The 13,308-nt window shown below is 56.8% G+C and overlaps 1 long non-coding RNA gene across 1 annotated transcript; it reads left to right on the forward strand.

The window, feature by feature from the left end:
* The first annotated feature begins 1,810 nt into the window (after positions 1 to 1,810).
* On the forward strand, positions 1,811 to 10,226 carry LOC122208570. Its single transcript, XR_006197286.1, has 4 exons — positions 1,811 to 2,046; positions 7,309 to 7,435; positions 9,321 to 9,433; positions 10,166 to 10,226. It is a non-coding gene; the product is annotated as an uncharacterized LOC122208570 (long non-coding RNA).
* The last annotated feature ends 3,082 nt before the right edge of the window (positions 10,227 to 13,308 follow it).

Below are 13,308 nucleotides of genomic sequence, written 5' to 3' on the forward strand. Positions count from 1 at the left end.
CACTGGGGACCAAGCAGCCTCCTCCGCGGGGGCGGCCGCGTCTCCCTTTCCTGCTATTTCCTCCTGGTGGAGGTGATGATGGTGGACGAGGGTGTCACCGGTGGGGGTGGGGAGGGGCGATGTGGATAAACAGCACATGTCTCCAGAACCTGTGTGCCGGCCCGCTCGTGTCCCGAGCACCCACGCTGTCCTCGGACGCCCTTCACGGGCCCCCGTGCTCCCTGACGGCCGCCCAGGGGCCAGCGCCCAACTCCACACGCTGCGAAGGCCTGCCCTGTCCTGTGCCGGTTTCCATGGGAAAACTGGGGAGGGCACCGCGCGGGGCTCGGAGGGAAGGAGGAAAGGACAGGAAGATACCTTCTGCTGAGCCGCAAGCTTCCGACACACGACAGCGGAGAGGCTTCAGGAGTGTCCCTGTTCAACCTCTCGTCTGCTGCCCCCCCCCCCCACCCGCTCAACTTGTGGCCTCAGGACGAGAAACGGAGCGTGGGCTTTGGCGAGTTTAAGTGGGTGTCAGCCGGCTCCGGCGGGGCCCGAGGAGCCGTGGTTTCGTTTGTCCCCGGGGCCTCTGTCCGGATGACCGTTGCCGCCACCACCCAGCCGGGCTCTGCTCATTAACCCGGTCACACCGGCCTGATAAAGTCGGACGAGAGCGAGGGCGGGGCTGAGCCGCAGGAGCGGGTGCCGGGAGGGGGGAAGATTCTGGGCCTCGCTAATTGGGGTTCTCTGCTCCTCTCGATCAGGCTCTGCTCTTTGTCTGAGCAGACAAGATAAGAAGGAAGCTGGGCTTTTCTAACAAGCGCGCCTGGTGGGGCCACGTGGTCATTTCCGAGCGGCCAGCGTCAGCCAGAGCCCCGTCGGTGAGGCGGTGCGATCGCCCCGCTCGGAAACCATCGGGGCGTGCTGTCGCTGGGACAGCAGGAGGCCACCCTGAGCCCCGCTGACATCCGCCTACGGAAGGCTGCCGGGTCTGGTTGCAGCCCCCGGAGAGATTCTCCTTCTGAGCGGCTGACCGTCCGCTCGTCGGAACGAACACGTCCTGGCCGCCGGTCACTGCCCAAAGCGACGGCCGCCTCCAGACAAGCAGGGACGCATCAGCACGCGGGCCAGAGAGTGCCTGCGTTACAGGCCGTGGAAATCGTCACAATCAAAGCAAACAACAGCGCGTTCGCGTGCCTTTGTGTCTTTCCACCAGAAGGACGTGGAACAACAAATAAGGGTTCATCAGCACTTGTTTTCTTTTTTTAAGAGAAATAGTATCCCTCCCCCGCTTCCCCCCCCCCCCCCCCGTCTCCCCCCCCCCCCCCAAAACGCCACTCAGTGAATTTGCAAGTTAAAGCAAGGAGATGCTTCCTTTAAAATCTTAAAGGCCCCACGTATCAGGTACTCCAGACCAAAAATTATTTGCGGTGCTGATACGGATTTCCTCCCTATCTGAATATACAAAGTATTATATGTTATATTGACATTCGGGCTAAATCTTTCCCTTATAAGGGGTTTGACATAAATAGCTTTTATTATGTAACTCTTCAATACAAGGGATACAACGCATTTCTTAAAGGTCCCAGCTGCTATTGTTATCGTTCGAGACATAAAATTGGAATCCCAACGTCCAATATCAAGTTTGAGCGCAAACCCTATAAAATCTATCTTGTCAGAATGTGCCAGAACCTCTAAGCCCTTCTCAGCTCAACAAATTGCAGCTGCCGCTCTGCCCTCGAGGGAGAGCCTCGACTTTGCGTGTGGCGCATTCACAGCAAACCGGTCCTGGTTCTCGCCCTGCCGCCGGGGCTGGGGCTGGCCGGGGGAAGGCGTAGGTTTAGATTAGCCGTGTCCTCTGCCGCTTGACAGGGTGACACGGGTCTGCAGGGCCGAGCCCGGGGCCTGGAGATAGGACCAGCCAGCAGGAATGCAGGGAATGTTTTTCTTCGGACTCTATCGAGGCACACAGACCGTGGGGATTCTGTCTGTGGTGACAGCCTTAACATTTACCAGAGCCCGGGACGCCGCTGTAGAAATGGCATTGCCCACCCCGAAAGTGAGAAGGTAACGTTTATTTTTGTATTTTTTTCCTCTCTCTCCCATATACAGACTGTAGAAAGACCACCAAGCGTGGGCCATTTTTTTTTTCCACCATGATGTACAAGTCACATTTGTTAATCAAAAAAAAAGTACCCGGGGTCATCCACCTAGACTTTTTTTTTTTTTTTTCTTCTTCTTCTTCTTAAACAGGAAACGGGTTTCAGATGTTTATATGTTAAAAAGTAAGGCTACTAATCTGTTTAGCCATTTACCAGATCCCGGCGAACTCCCCCCTACATGTTAATGTTCAGACTGCATAGAATGACGTTCATTTTATCCCGCTCGTAATTGAGAATGAAAAAACAAAATCTTTCAAGAGTCACCTGCTTTTTGGGGACGGTTCCAGGAGAGGTTAAAATAAACGAATCTGGTGGTTTAGTGAAACCGTGCTTGTGGGGGCCATGGCCAACGTGTCCGCGTTTGAAAATTCAACTTTCTCAGGCAATTCTTTACAACAGACCGCGGTCACATGCGTTTTCGTGTATCTGTGGAGACATCCTATTTAGACTCAGGACAGAGGTTTCCAAAGACACACAGTTAGGAAATCTGCAGCGAAGGCAAAAAGCTGTTCTTTTAAAACACCCGACCTTTTTCTTCGAAACCGCACGACATTTTCCACGGCGCTTCTCGATACTAGGCTGTAAATGGTAACGGAGAAAAACCGTTTTCCCAGGGAGTCCACGGTCACTTGAAAGGATTTCGGCCTGATGTGTAGAAATCAAGATTTTTGTTTTATGGCTGGAATTTTCTTTTTCTCGCCCCAGGGCTGATCACTTGAAACAGTCTCACTGCTGGTGAGAACGTGGCCGTTTAGTGTGGCAAAATGATGATACTTCTCTGTGGTGGGAGGTTCGTGTATTTACAATCCGGGAGAAAGGAGCACAAACAGGGGAAGTTTGAATGCTTTTTTGGTGAATTTGTGAGTGTGCGAATCACTGGCTGAAAAGGCTGTTTTAAATGTAGGGCTCAAAACAGAAGGAACTGTATCATTTGTGAAACCTGGGTCTGACGGCCCCTACTCTTTATCCGTCTGTGTTTGACCCAATGTTTTCCGTCTGCAGATTGCGTAAGGAGGAAAACTGTGGCTTCTGGAGGCGTTTTTGTCAAGGAGAGAGAAATAGTAAATTGAAATGAGCTCTTAAAAGCAGCCCAGTATCCCTGAATCGGCGAGAAGGGTATTTGTAAAAATTAAAACATAGGCAAAGAATCATTCTCAATTCCTCTGCGAGCATCCTTGCCTGCCTCCATGTCAATATATATACATTGATATAATATTCTATGAGGCAAAAATACAGTTGTTTGCTTTTTCACCAGACTTATCAGAAGTGGCTGGAGAACAGATGAGTATAAGTGTAAAAATAGACGCGTAATCGATGTCCAAGCTCCTTTCCAGTGAGGATGGGAGGGATCGGATTAAACACAAAATGCGTATTTTTTTGGCAAAGAAAAAAAAGCCATTTTGATTGCTTGGGGCATGTTTTAATCACGGCTGCTCCAGGATGGGTGTTAGGACCTCCTGGCGCAAACCCAGTGACAAACACTAACAATCGTGCCGGCACTGAATGTGAGCAGAAGTCGAGGAAAGCGGCAGAGCCTTCTGTCGAGTGGGTCCCTCCAAGTGTAAGCACCCTAGCCGAGGCTGGTCCACGCAGAGCAAACCCCCACCAACCCCAGCTCGCTCTCCAGAACGTGTCTGCCGTACCCAAGGTCCCGGAATCTCGCCCAAGAAAAGAGCAGCTTCAGGGGCCCTTTGGCAAGCACCAGGGGGCTAAAAAGGGCAGAGAGGAAGCCTGGGACGACATCTACGCAGCGTCCAAGAGGCCAAAGAGTCAACGGACAGAAGAAGACACTACTCTGATGAGGGGGCACAGACCCCGTGCCGGGAAATTTCCCGCGTGGGGCAGGACGCAGGGCATCGGGTTGGGGCTTCCTCGGCCGGCCTGTGTGACCATCACAGGAGACGACCCACTTTGGCTCAGTGCTTTTTTTTTTTTTTGACCGTCTCTCTGGGCCCTGGATCGCCAGGAACAGAAAAATGCCAAAGTCTGCAAATGCAGGGCAATCGCCGTGTCAGCCCGGAGCTGAGATGTTTCCCAAACGAACACCTGGACGGCGTAAATCACCCCGGCGGTAAACACTTCAGGCCGGCGCAGGCCGCAGGCTGGCGGGCGGCACCCTCCCACCCGGCCGGGGTCCATAAACCAGGCGCTGGCCCGCAATCATAAACGTCCCTCTCACCGAGAAAGACCCCTCCCGGGATGGGAGCAGAGCCCCTTCGCAGAGGCCACGCAGATAACCGACTGCCCTCGCCGCTGGCCGGCTTACCCTGGGCTGGTATCTGGAGCACAGTCAGAGGTCTGTGTCGTTACGGATGGCCAGGCCCACGGGCGTCAAGGTGGCCGTTTTCAAAGGCAGTGTGCAAAGGTAAGACCTAAAAAACAAACAAACAAAAGTCTTGTGTTTTAAACATTGACAATAAAATCTGAAAAACAGCGACAGTAATAACCGAAACGTTTCTGTGGAGGGTCCCCAAAGTTAGTAGAAATCCAAGTGTCCTTCCCTCCTTTAAAACATAGCGAATTAAGATGTTAAATCTTCTCCGTGCTATCCTGGAATCCCCGACCCTTGACGGACGACCCTGCATCTGGCGTAAGCGATGGTTATAAAGATCCCTGAACGGGGGGAAGCGGATGGCGGAGGACAGAACACATCGCCCGAGAGGTCACCTCCTCGGGAATTGCCTTACATTCTGATGCTCTCCTTTAAGAAGAGAAATCTCTCCTTATAATTATGTGCTTAGGGGGAGTCTTTTAAACGACACGTTCCTCCGTCAACGGCACAGTTGTCCGCTTTGTAAAAGCGGCCTGCGGCGTAGGCTTTTTATGGCGCTGTTCGTTTCTCCCCACGGCCCGGACCAGAGACGCAGAGGGAACCCGAGAGCAGTTCCCCTGCCTCCGGGATCAACTCTGCACCAAAGAAAAATAACCCGGAGAAATTATTCCTCAGCCAGGAACGAAGGAGGCCAGGATCAGATGGTTGCTGATCAGAGCAAATATTTAAACTGGAGAAGTCAAGTCGAGCATTATTAAATAAAGCTTGTTTAATATGTCTCAAACAGAAAATGTCTTTTGAGGAGGGTTTTAGACGTGGGACTAGAAATCTGGCTGGGTGCATGTCTTGAGGCTTAATTGGTGTGCCCGGGATTTGTGTTCTGCAGACAGAAGCACGCTGTTCCTCCACGAATTGGGGTCCCCGCCCCCCTCCCCTGCCCGCCGCCCCGTCGTCCTAAAACGAAAGCAGGAAAGGTCTTAGGTAGCTGTTGAAAACGGTTAATGCAACACAATGCGCATGAGGCCGCTGACCCACGTTTCCACGTGGATGCATCAGACAAAGTGTAGCCTGGCCACCTTGGGGACGGGGGTGACGGGCCACGGGCGAGATCACCCGTGTGCACAGCCACGTTTTCCCAGCACGGTGCAGCGGGCAGCCGCTGACCCGTGCTCCCGCCAAACCTAAAACCACTCTCTGATGGGTTTTACAAGATTTACATTTTTCTGATGTATTTAGAGGACGCCAGATGTCTACGTTCAAATGAAAAAAAAAAAAAAGCATTGGGAATATAAGATCCCGCCCCTTCCCCACATTTGCTAGCTCATGACAGACTCCGGGTCTGTGTGCGTGTGCCGGCCAATTCAGAGCCGGGTCTGGGGTCTCCGCAGAGGGTCGGGAGGGGAGTTGGGTGTGTGTGACCAAGGGCGCGTCTTTCTTTCCGGGCCACGTTGTCTCCTTCTGTGAAAAGGGTGGGGGCTGGCCACGTGCTGAGGCTCGTCCCCCCCGCTGAGAGTCTTTGCACTTCTCAGCGACCACCCTCTAGCTCGTTAAAGTCTCCTGACCCGAGGGAAGGAGCACCCGGAACCAGGCCGAAGCCGGACCTCAGAGAGCAGGCTGAGTCCCTCCCGTGCCCCAGCGGACGCGTGTGCCTGGGCGGGGGACTTACCCCTTGTCTTTCTTCCCTCACCCCCAAAGTGATCTTTATATTCACTTAAAGGTTTTCGCTGTCAATGGACTGGACACGGATCGGACGGGGCACCCGGGACCCACAGCCCCCGTCTGATTCATCTGCCTGAGATGTAGTCACGCACATCGTCGGACCCTACGGATTCCCTTCCTAAAAACCCCATGTCGCCCAGGGCCCTTCCTCGGGAAATCTGATTCCCTTTATCCCCAACACGGACAGACGGGCCGTCTACTTTTCGGCTCAGACCCACGGCCTGACCCTTCCGGCTAAGTCACCCTGGGCAGCAGCGTAGGCGGTGAAGGAAAACGTCCGGCAATGCGGCAGCAAAGCCTTGGTGCCGAGACCGTGGGAGCGGTCCGGCACCCCCGGCTGCCGTGCCTGTTCCCGGACAGGTGCCGCTGCCCCCTTCTTAGCGGACACCTGTGCATGCCGCCCGCAGGGACGGTGGCCCCGGCGACGGCCACGGAGCCTCAGGGCAGGACGGCGGGCAGCCCGACAGTGGCTTCTGTGCTCAGCTTTCCGGAGCCCTCGTCAGGCCGGAGGGGACGGGACAGCTGGGAATGCGTTGGTGGGGAGGCGCTCAGAGGGTGGCCTGGACTCTGGGTGGACGGGCAGGGGCCCAGGGGACCGAGGCCAGCGTTGGAGCAGGGCTGCCGTGGAAGAACCCCACGTGCCGCTCCGGCTGGGTCAGTGAGAGCGGCTGGGGAGCCTGGCCGTCGCTCCCAGCAGGGCAGCGGCAGCCCCTCCACCCCCTGAGCATCAAAGCAGGAAGCCCGGGGGTCTGGAGAGGCACCGTCTGCAAGACTGGACGTGTGGCCGGCCTGGGACACGGCGGGGGGAGGGGGTGACGGATGGGCCGGGCGGGAGGGGAGAAGAAAGCTGTGGGGTCAGGGACGTGTGGTGAGGAGCAGAAGGAGGAAAGTCCACTAGGGGCAGGGTCCACCTGCCCTCCCCTCCCCTTCACCGTCTGGCCGCAGCTCGTCCCCTGCTGCTCCCACCCTAAGCTTCCCACCCCGCCCCCTGGCGGCTCTCAACCCTGACTGTCCCTGATGGTCCCCTAGAAAGCTTTGACGGTGCGGATGCCTGCACCCCCAGAGATCGGGGAGGCCTCAGGCTGGGCGGGGGTCCCCACCAATGTTTTTACTGGCTCCCAGGGGTTCCGTGAACAGTCAGGGACTGAGACCGCTGTCCTGACCCTAAACTTCCAGGTGCAGACTTCTTCTGTGAGCTTCCTCTTGTCTAACTGGACACGGCAGAGGCTTGGCTGTTGGTAACTCGCGCGCTGGAGACGCTGTGTGGACGGTGGGCCAGCCCTGGTCTGGGGATGCAGCATCGGTAAGGATGTCCGCGGCGTGCACACCGGGCTGGGCATCTGGGCGACCGAGGGGCCCCTCGTTAACTTGCACACCCCCACTCCTGGCCCAGGGCCTAGCGTCCAAACTGAAAGAACAGGCAGGTTCTGAGCCCAGAGTGGGACTTCCACAAAGCTCTCTCGAATCTTCGCGTGGCTCTCTCTTCCTTGGTAAAGGTAGCAGGACAAAATAAAAACAAAATTCTAAATTTTTCTGGGAAAAAAAAAAGCAAATCTTGATGAACTGGAACCTACAGCCCAGTTACCTGTTCTAAGTAACCCTGATGTTCCGTTGGCCCCTTGTAAATCGCAAGCCTCCTTCATGAGACTTCGCGTAGAGTATCGAGAAGTCCAGACACCGTCAGGGAGCCTCACGCGGCCTCATTCATGGCAACACCCTATGGGGCGCGTGTTACTTTGTGCCCATTTCGCAGATGGGGTGAGTGGAGGTGACTTCCCTGAAGCACACAGGTAGTTTGTGCCAGAGCTGGGGTGGGAACCCCGTCGGCAGTGCGGGGAAGAGAGGCTGGCGCCACAGCCGGAAGATGGCATGTTATCTCGGAGAGCCTCTCGGACGGTGTCAAAGCAGCAGGCCGGCCCCTCCAGCTCTGCTCCTCTCCGTGGGGCGCTCTTGCCTCTGAGGGCCTCCGTTTGCTGCCCCACAAGGTGGGGCTCAGCTGGGGTGGCCCCGCACACGCGCAGCCTGCCCTCCACAGGCAGGAACGCGCAGCCACCTTCCTCCTCCGTCGGGCCTCCCGTGGGGCTGGTGACGGGCTGGGGTCTGTTTGTTCTCAGGGAAGGAAGAACGCTTTCTGGAAATGCCAAGCCTCTCTTTGCCGAGACAAACCTCGGGGCTTGACACAGAAAGAGAGTGAGGCAGGCTCGGGAAGGAGGCAGGAGCTCTGGCTGGCCCTGCGGACCCCCGCCCCTCTGACATGGCTCCGGCCTCCGTGCGAGTGGTGGGAGGGCACGCGGCCCCTCCCTACGAGGAGATGGGAGCCAGCCCTGTCCCTGCTTCCCCATGGGGCTGTGGCTTCTGCAAAGCCAGGGCCCGGCCAAACTGCCTCCCGCAGCCTCTGACCCCAGAGGCCAGGCCCCCCTCTACTCGGTGGGCCCAGGAGCCTCCCCTATGCCCTCTAAGCCCTGCCCACCTGACCTCAGCTCTGGGACCCCCCCCCCCACCATCTCCAGGCTGTAAAAGGGGGCTCCTCCTGCCTCTGAAGTGTGGCTGTGAGAATTATGTGAGGCAATGATCCATGCTTGTAAAGGGCCAGCCCAGAGCCTTCCAGAACCTTCCGCAGAGTCACAGCAATAAGAAACAAACAAACAGCCCAAGTGGGGCGCCGGCCCAGAAATAGCTCATCCCCGCACCAACCAGAGGAGGTAGGGACCACCTAGGATGCATTTTTCAGATGCAAATACTGAAGCACGGAGCAGTTAGGAGTTCACCCACGCGTGGAGCGGACATTGGAACCCAGGCGGTCTGGCTGACACTTGACAGATGGGAGCTATGATTATTACTGGGGGGGGGGGGGGGGGGGCTGATCATTATTTGTTTTTTAAAACACTTTTAATTTGGGGATCAGTACAGACGCACACCCAGTTGTAAGGAATAATTTGGGAAGATCCCTGTATACCTTCTGGCCAGTTTCCCTCAGTGGTGACGCCCTGCATAGCTTCGGCATGAGGTCACAACCGGGATGTGACGTCAGCACAGCCGACCGCGTTATTCAGGCCAAAGGGGAGCAGGGCTCCCAGGAAAGTGAGGTGTCTGCTCAGACCCCATGGCCCTCCACTCGGCACCCCTCGCCCTGCCCTCCTTTTCCTTAACATGACCTGACGTTGGCGGGTCTGTTTACGCTCCCCCAGAGACGCAAGTTGCGGGAGGTCAGAGATTTGCCCGTGTCGTTCGCTGCTGTATCCCCTGCGTGGAGAACAGTGCCTGTCACGTCCGGCCTTAGTACATAGTTTTGAATGGACGGGTGAGTGAATGATGCTTCCTCACGGGGCCACATGAGCTCCCTTTTAAAGACACCTATAAACTGGGCTCAGTGCTCCCGACCTGCAGGGTGTGGTGACATCAGGGCAACCCGAGACCTGTCGAGAGTCTAGCCCTTGGTGTCCAGGGGGGTCTCGGCACGGTGGCTGGGGCTGTGCTCCCTCTCCTACCCGGGGAAGCTTCCCCCTGCCCCTCCAGCCTGTGTCGCTGACCTGACCGTTCTGGGAGTCTCACTGCCGCCCTCCCTCCGGGGTCTCTGGGGTTTGTCAGGCCCTGTAAAGGGCCTGTGATCTTTCAACAGTTAGAGCATCGCCAATAAGAGGTTTGCTTTGCGGCACTTGAAGGAGGAGGGCTTTCTGGAGGGTGGCACGGGTCTTAAGTACCCTGAAGTCTGCTAATTCGGCTGGCTTGGAATAACAGACATTTAACACCTTCCATTGTTCTGGGCCTGGGCCCCAGAGCCCTGCTGGGACTGGGGGCCTCCGGTTTCTCCGGTTCACAGGGGAGGCCGCCCTCCTCAGCACCAGGTCTGAGACCCAGTCTGGTCTCCGGTCTCCGCCTAGCAAGCTTACCAAACCCGAGGGATCTCCACACCCCACACCTGCCTCCTTGGAGGAGGAAGCTGGCCGTGGGATCTCGTAGTGTCAACAGCCCCTTAAGCGATAATCCTAGACGTACTTGCCCCTCATGCCTTTTCTTATATTTGCTGTTTCAGTTCCTGACGAGCGGGGGATCTGAAAACCACCGCATTTCTTCCTATTGTAAAGTAAGTGTCTTATGTTTATTATAAAACAAAACATTCAGTATAGAAAGTTGATTAAGAAAGGGAAACACTTAAGGAATAATTTCTTGATTATCCATAACCCTGCCATTTGGGGATTAGCCACTTTACGCATTTTGCTGTATTTTCTCTCTCTTTCTCTCCGTTTATGTATATGTGTATAACACAGTTAGAATGATATAATTTTAGATCCTGTTTTCCCCATAACCACTGTATCATGAAATGTTTCTGTTCCTTTAAAATATCGTTTGGGAACATGTATATTTAAAAATAATTTTCTTTTAACGTTTATTTATTTTTGAGAGAGAGAGAGAGAGAGAGAGAGATAGAGCACGAGTGGGGGAGGGGCAGAGAGAGAGGGAGACACAGAATCTGAAACAGGCTCCAGGCTCCGAGCCGTCAGCCCAGAGCCCGACGCGGGGCTCGAACCCCCGAACCGCGAGATCGGGACCTGAGCCCAAGTCGGACGCCCAACCGACGGAGCCGCCCAGGCGCCCCAGAACACGTACATTTTAAAACTGAAACACCGAACCCTGTTGTGGACCCCAAGGAAGATGCTTCTGCAGAGTGAGCAGAAACGCCAAGACAGGACGCAGCCCGTTCTACTCCTGACCGACACGGGGGCTGCTGCTGGACGGGCACCTTCGTACGCGAGGATGTGGATGCAGATCCTTGGACGCGAGTCGTGTGTGTGTGTGTGTGTGTTTCCTGCGGGAACTTCCCGGTGCAGGAGCCACAGCTCAGGGGGTGTGGACGCTTCTAAGCTCCTGCGTGTATACTGACAAAGCCACTGCGTGGAGAGGCTGTAAATTCACGGGCCCGTCCCCCAGCTGTGCACGCAAGCGCCTGTATCTTTCCACCTTGGTGTTCAGACCTTTGCCTTGTTCTTTTGTTTTTTGGTTTTGCTAATTTAAGGAGCCAGGGCTTGGAGTCACCACTGTGGTTCTGAGACACCTGACTTCACTTCTGGACACCTTCATCTGGTCCATTAGCTGCCACACTGGGAGACAGCAACTGCGGGGTGTTATGGGAATGGGGAGGCCGGCTCTCCGTCTGTGAGAGCGTCGATTCCCTTTGCAGAGCTGAGGCATGGGGACAGGGGCCACCCCTCTGAACAGCTATCAATCGTGGCTGCCTGTGGGGAACTTGCTGGAGAGGCCAGCCCGGGGAAACTGGGGCCGGAGGAAGGGGGCACAGAGACTTCTCGTGAGATTGTAGGTGGGAAGGATGGCTTGCAAACTCACCCCCTGTGGCTGAAAGAAGCTTGCCGTAAGGAGCCTGCCCCTTTTAAAAAGCAAACACAAGAAATGGACCCTTTGAAGGGTCCGAACCCATGACATTTGGCACATTCACGGCATCGTGCAGTCGCCACCTCTCTGTGGTCCCCCGACATCTCTGTCGTCCCCAAAGACACCAGGCCCGTTCGCACTCCCCGCTCTCCGTAGGCCGGCCTGGAACGGCACGTCCGCCCTCTGTCTCCCTCACTTGCCTCTTTGGGATACTTCACGGAAGCGGAGCCCCACAGCTTGCCAGCCTTTGTGTCTCCCTGCCCCCCGCATCACCGTTCCCAGCTGCTGCCCGCCGTGCCCGGGGCTCGTACGGCTGGGCGATAGGCCACCGCCTGGACGACCGCGGTCTGTCCATCCAGTCCCCGCTGACGGACACTTGAACTGTTCGCAGCTTTGGGTTACGTCCGCAGCAGTGGGATTGCGGATGTCACGGACACTCCGGATTTAACTTTCTGAGGAGCTGTCGGACGGTTTTCCACGGCCCCGCCCCTCCCACGTTCCCACCAGCAGGGCAGGGGGGTCCGATCTGTGTACAGAGGGAGAGATAACGGCTTATTCCAACAGCATCTTCCGGAGGCGCCGTCCTGCCTTCTTGGTCCACGTAACAATCCCAGCGTGGCACTCCCGTGCTGTCCCCTGGCCGGCGGTCTATTTGAGACCCTTGGCAGGCCACAGCCCCCTGACCGTTCTGATGCCTCCACGTCCTGGCTATGCCTCCGCCCCTCCCGCCTCAGTTTCCTCCCTTAGGAAACGACAGCCCCGTGCCAGGCGTGTGGTGGCGCCTCGTAATGACGAGCCGCGAGGTCCCATCCAGGAGGCGCGTGGGGGGCCGTCAGAGGCCGACCGAGGGACCCCCGAGCCTGTGCGGTTTCACCAACTCACTACGTTGCCATCGATAATGCGAAACAGACGATTAGAACCACATCTGAGCACGACTGACAAGTGCCTCTAATACATACAGAGAATGGCCAGAGGGGGTGGGTCTGAGCCAGGCTGGTTCCAGTGTCCCTGTGACAGAGAGGACGGTGTGGCCGTCAGGGGGGACCGGATGCCCCACCTCTGTGGCCTAGCAGGCTCCGTATAAAACCTTCAAGGGCTAAATAAATGCAGTAATTTACAGAGAAGAGGCCTCCCAGGGCTGCCTCTGGCACTGAGGCCTGAGGACCAGGCCAGCATCTGTCTTCTCGGGTGACGTGTTCCTGTCAACAGTCACCCTAGCGGGAACAGGACCCAGCAAGACAGTGTGGCACCCTCCCTCCCGCTCTGTGTTCTTCTTGGTGGTGAAGGGGAGGGGGCAGCTGCAGGGCTGCAGGGCTGCAGGGCGTCAGGGGAGGGCAGGAGAGGGAAGGAGAGGGAAGGAGAGGGAAGAGGGAGGGCAGTGCTGCGGGACAGGGAAGGGCAGGGGGAGGGTAGGGGAGGGCAGGGCTGCAGGACAGGGAAGGGCAGGGGAGGGCAGTGCTGCAGGGCTGCAGGGCAGGGGAGGGGAGGGGAGGGCAGGGCTGCAGGACAGGGAAGGGCAGGGGGAAGGCAAGGGAGGGCAGGGCTGCAGGGCAGGGAGGGCTCAGTTCTCTCTCCCCAGTTGTCCTGGCTCCCTGAGGCCTACGGGATCAGAGCCGAGTCCCCCGGAAGTCCAGACTCCCTCAGGGACGCAGGGCTGAGTGTGGCGCAAAGCCTCGCAGGCCCAGAGCGAGCAGGATGGGAGTCTGGACCCGCAGTCCAGGCAGGTGGGCTTCCAAGGAGCGCGGGGCACACGCCCTGGCCTTGCACGGAGGTCCGGTTCTAGAGCAT

Source organism: Panthera leo, chromosome E2, assembly GCF_018350215.1.
Source record: "Panthera leo isolate Ple1 chromosome E2, P.leo_Ple1_pat1.1, whole genome shotgun sequence".
NCBI classification, from domain to species: domain Eukaryota; kingdom Metazoa; phylum Chordata; class Mammalia; order Carnivora; family Felidae; genus Panthera; species Panthera leo.